The following is a 6,000-nucleotide window of genomic DNA, read 5'->3' on the forward strand; positions in this document are numbered from 1 at the left end:
GTCTCTTTGGGGAAGACACCATAGATTAACAACAAGTAAGAGTATATGACTGGAGATATATGTTAATGAAACTTCGATTTCTGATCATAACCTCATTATGCAGACAATCCCAACATGCTTCCCGAGGAAGTACCTTCCTAGAGAACGTGCAGAAATAAACCTTAACATGGATGGCAAGACCTGGGGTGGCGATTACAAAGTCTACAAAAAGAATACTTGTGTAGTCATTGAGGGTACGGCCGTTCAAGGTGGGCTGGTTTTGTCATGGACAAAAATTTGGATTTGGGAACATCAGAGTTGAATGTAAGAATCTTCCAGGTTGTGGAAGAGTTCACCCCGCTTACCATTTGGAAAAAATTTTATGGAGGTAGGAACGCAAAGAAGATCAGTTGATGATAGAAGATCGAAAAAATATGAGTTGGTAGTTATTTTATGACTTAAAACTGGAAGTTTTTATTTATGTGTTTGACTGCTCAGAAATGTTTGAAACAATTTTTCTATGGAACTTGGTTTGAACTCCCTTTCTTCGATGCTTATGTTTGTCGTGTATGGTGTATTGGTTCAACAGTCAAGTGTCGCATGTCACCTAGCCGAAGTTACAATATTATGGCCTTCGTTTTTATTTGGGAACAATCTTAAAACACTTTCTTTCTGAGCGACCAAAGAAAGATTAGGGAACAAAACACCTCAGTGTTTTCTTATTTTCCTAACTGGTAGCATTGGTTGTCTAGAACAGATTGTTTTCATAGTTTAGTCTCCAAATACCCTCTTCCAGTACTCTATGAATGTATTCGGAGATAAATTTTTTCCACGAACTAAAAAGAATATAAAAATGGTTAGCAAAAGTTATAACTCCTTGTCCATATAAGTTTTTAATGTTCTTTGAAGTCTTTATCAAATTTTATTGTCAATTGCAATTTTATCTACGAGTACTACATTTTACCTATAAACCAAACTGCATAGACTTCCAAAGAAGTTTGGAGAGATTATGAGAAAAGAATAAAAAGAGTCTGTCTTATTGATTGGTCCAAGTACAACAAAATAAGGTACTTTTTGTGACGGCAACGGTTTGTGAAATAACCGTCGGCATATAACTTATTAACGACGCAACAACTATGCACTGCCAGAAATCCACGATTAATAGGCTTACACGGTGACCAAGCCCATGAATTAATAACTAATGGGGCCGACCCACTAAGCTTCGGGCACCCTCGAAGCAACGTCAAGATACACAAGTGTTTACAATCCTGGATAAAGAGGTTCGTCCTCACCAGCAGGCCTCTCGCCGTATTTCCGTTGAGGACACGTTACTATCATTCGAGGTGACAATATCCCGGATATACCCGTTTGGGGAGTTACGATCTTCGTATTTATGGTGACAGCTCTAGCGTTACCGCATTAAAGAGTCAACTCACTGCCAGGTGACAGTTGACCGAGACACTATAAAATGAGCGAGAAGAAGATAATACAGATCATCTGATTCTGGGCAAACACATCAAGTATTGGTTTAAACATCATCACCTGCTATCTAAACAACCCACTTTCTCTCTCATAGAGTTTTGCTCTTTGATAGAATCTCATTCTATCACATAGGCATGCTTCCTTTCACTCATATAAATACTGTTATGGTCTAACGTTCGAGGTGAAGACCTTATCAAATACCGTTCACAAAAGGTGCAGGACCTTATCAAGTATCGCTCACAGAGGGAGCAAGACCTCATTTATCAAGGTATAGGGTCTTATTAAGTACATGACATTTGAGGAGACAAACACATACTTTCCCGTGAAAGTACAAGAAAAGGACTTATCAAGGGTTTGTCTATTTTCTCTCTCCTATAATCACTTTAACAAGGGTTCGCCTACTCCATCAAGGGTTCGTCTACTTGAATGGTTCGTTTATTTTTTAGGGGTCAGACCCTTCCTACATCACCCACGTGATTACCTAAAAGGGTTGGCTCACTTTATCTCTCCTGGAGGTCAGACCCTTAACATATCACCCACGTGATTATTTATAAGGTTAGACCCTTAAAGCTTTCAACTTATTTACGGTATATACTTGATGACCTGTTATATTATCCTTTCTCTTTCTAAAATATATTTCAAACTAAACTTCCTTTCTCCCTATCCAACGAACCAGCAAATTAAGAGAAGAAGTCCCACAAAAATTGGGGACCAGTTGTTTTTTGATTGCTGGCAGCAGGAGTGATTAACTTCATCAAACTTAACATGTAAAGACTATAAAATAAAGCCCAAAAATGGAGTACTTTACGTACTCATCAAACATCCCCAAACTTATATTTTGCTAGTCCTCGAGCAAAACAGAAAAATACTATACTAAGAATATAAAAATCCTAATTCACTTTCGCAGGCAATCGCGATTGCACTTAGCACGTGCAACAAGCCGTTAAACCCCTAGGTTTCCCCTAGTGGACGAGTTGTGTCTCGTGAGGGTTTCTAGTGAATACACCCAAAAAATTCATATTTCAAAATACAATAGGGCTCAAATTATTTAGAGTTTAAGAAGAGTAAAAATAGAACTAGTTCATCCAACCTCACTCTTTTAGAAAGCTAATAGAAAAATATCAAAGTTTGAGACACTATTCAAGTACTAAAATTATCTCACTAGTAATCTAGACTCAAAGTATCTGTTGCAAGCCAATATGAGCACCATTTCAGTTCTGAGAAAACAAAACTTCACTCCCTTTTCTAATACATTTCGCCTCGACTTCAGCCTCACGGACATACACTCATAAATAAAAGTCACTCGGAATGGTTTACTCGCATGTGTGAGTATGAATATGGAAAAAGGACTCAACACATGATTTTAAGAACGACTAAAATTTCGGAGAGACGTTTTCATGGAAGGACTAAATGTTATCTCAGAATTTATTTCAGAAAGACACAGTAAGGTGTCTCCTTGTTTTTATTAAAACAAGAAAACATAATCTTGGTTTTTCATAATACCTGAGAAACAACAGTGTGGTGGGCATCTACCATAAATCAAATATTTGTAACAGAAACTCAATTTTCTGGATCTTCGAATATCTTGAACTTTTGTTCATCACTAGATCTTCGACTTCTTGATCTGTCACGTTATACACATAATTTATTATCGGCGATAAATGAAATGCAATTTTCTATAAGTTTGAGTTTTCTTTGAGTTTAAATTCTGGGTATTGAGTAGTTGTTTATTTTAGTGGAGAAGTGTGGTCTAGGGTTTTGGTTTGAGTTGCATTTTTTTTAAACGCAAGTTGTCTGGACTCTTTTGATCCATTTATCTTATGGGTCAACTTGAAGTTTGTAAAGACGGGTAATTTATATTTTGTACATAAGGCAACATCCTGTGGTAATGGTGCACCACTCGACTTACTTGTGCAAGATTTTCCCCGAAGATAGTAAAAACTCTAAACACATCACAAATGGTGCCCCTTTCCTTTACTACGAGTTCATGGCCCGTCTTACTAAATGTTTGAACAAATGTTTTAGAAATTTTATGGCTAAGGAAATTATGGGATGTGAAAAATTTATTACTACGAAACCCAAAATATCTTAATGCATAGATAATTGGAGTAATTTTGTTTTTGATTTCAAATTAGATACTTACTAATTTCAAATCTCAAAGATTTTCTTCCCTTAGGTGTGTACCCAAATCAATTTTCTATCCTAAAACAGAGTCAATTTGTTTTGAAAAACAACCAAAAGACATCAACCCGTTTCATTACCAAAATGGAACACACATCAAACTAAAACAGATTCTTATTTCAATTATAATTCATTACCAAAATGGAACATGCAGCAGACTGAAACGGACTCCCAATTCAATTATAATCATTGGAAACAAAAAGTGCATCACCAAAACGTAATATAATTATAAATTCGATGACTAAAAATCAAAGGCGCAAAAATTAAAATGCTGAGTTGGGTTGGTAGAGACTTGAGGTAATCTGTTGCCTTGCAAATATCATGGTTCTACACGGTTACATTTACTATTCCCAACGCTAATATCTTTGTCACATTTTAAGCTGCAAATATGATGGTTCTACATGGTTCCAAGATTTTTATTTGAAAAAGGAAAGAATATAAATATGTTTCTAAACATTCATGGTGCTTAAGCTCCTAAATGGACCTTTTTTTTGTTGCAAGAGATTCTTGATGGATCTTAGGTAGGAAGCAATCTCATTATAAATACTATGTTAGGTTTGTTTTGTTTTCATCAATCTCATCTTCTTTAATCAAAAAACTCATTCTCTTCTATATTCATTCCTCATTGAAGGATTGAACAAAGACAAGAAAGGACTCCATCTTAACCAAGGTTTCCTTTTTCCTTGTTTTCTCTCTTTTTTCTCTTTGTTTGTAGTTTTTCTCTTTTTTTTCTGTGATTCATCTATGTTAAGTTTTTTTTGTTTTATCGATCTTTATCTTTATGACAAATAATTTTCTCAACCCTATCTCTATAGTAGCTTCTAGATGGATGTTAGGTTTGAACCAAACTCTATAAATACCTTGCTAGGTTTCTTTGGTTTTATCAATCTCATCTTTTTTGAGTAGACCACTTAATCTCTTCTCCTAAGGTGTCTTTATCTTTCTTTAGTTTCTTTTCTTCTGCTTTTCTTTTATGTTCAGAATTTGTTCTTTTTTTTTTTCTGTTTTTTGTCTTCTTGTCTTCATGACAATTTATTTTCTATTAGATTTAGTTTATGAGATCTATTAGTAGTTCTTTGTTATAAAATTGTAGTTTTTAAGTTTGTAATGTTCTTCTACGGCAATTAGAAAACCCTTTTAAGTTATTTGAAAAATCATAATCTAATCTAATAATTGTTATGTGTAAAGAACGCAAAATTAATTTCTCTCAATTACTAATATGCTAACTTTAATTTCAAAACCATGTCAATTTTTATTTCTCTCAGAAATACAACTAAAATCAATTTCATGACCTAAATTAGAATAATTTTATTCCAATATTGAGTCCACAATGGACATTAATTGAAAGGAAAATTTTCGGGAATCTCTTGGTCAAAATTTCTCTTTTGTCAAAAACAATCTATATATTAATGGTTTCATGTTTGGCCTCCCTTGTTTGCATAGATTAGCAAAGATTTGGAGTCAGCCCTTATTAACACATAGCTTGCATGATTTTGCATAGGTCTGAACTTTACATAGGGGTCCAACTCTAAAAAATGTCGACATACCTTTTTAATCCAATGTTAGAAAACTCAATGACCCTCTCTCCGTTTAAAGATGGAGAAAAAGGTGGCGCAAATACTTTTTGATTAGCTTAAATATATGTAAAAGATTTTTTCGGAAAGATAAAAATAGAATAATTTGTATTAGAATAAAACGACTAAATATTATATTAGAATAATTTGTACTCATTCTCTTCATGCACTTTTTTTCGTAACAATTTTGCATTACTTTGACAGTTTATCATACATTTTGACCTTGCAGGTTTTTTGTTGGTTATATGAATGTAATTTCTAGAAAAAAATGCTTGGTACCACTACATTTGAGCTTGCTGAGGCTCGTCATAATGAATTAAGTTATCCTAAATATGAGGTCACAGATTCAATTCCAATCCGTCCATTATTCTCAAACATCGTTACTGGAAGGAGGTAAAGAACTACTTTTAGGATTTAGTTTTGATTTTGTTGTTGGGATTTGTTTGTTCGAAGGTCTTAACATTCCTCGCTATTGAACTTAAGCCTTCAGTCACCCCCAAGTTTGGTGTTTCTTTGTTTCCGTATTTTCTTAATCTAACCCACCTGAGTCTGTCTGATTTGTTTAAATTTGACTTCTTTGAGTGGCTACTTGTTCTCGTCAAGTGAACAACAGTCATTACTTAATTATTTCATATAATGGACTCTTTAATGCATATAGACTATTTTGTCATATTTAAATAAGCTCAAAATCTCTAAACGAAAGTAAATAAGTAAATAAAACAAACATTCTGAAATTTGACTCAAGCCAATTCGATATCACGTTGTTCATATATAAAATTGCAAT

Source organism: Eschscholzia californica, unplaced genomic scaffold (assembly GCF_041429995.1).
Source record: "Eschscholzia californica isolate CP2 unplaced genomic scaffold, dmEscCali1.0.p SCAF_1, whole genome shotgun sequence".
In the NCBI taxonomy this organism is placed as follows: Eukaryota; Viridiplantae; Streptophyta; class Magnoliopsida; order Ranunculales; family Papaveraceae; genus Eschscholzia; species Eschscholzia californica.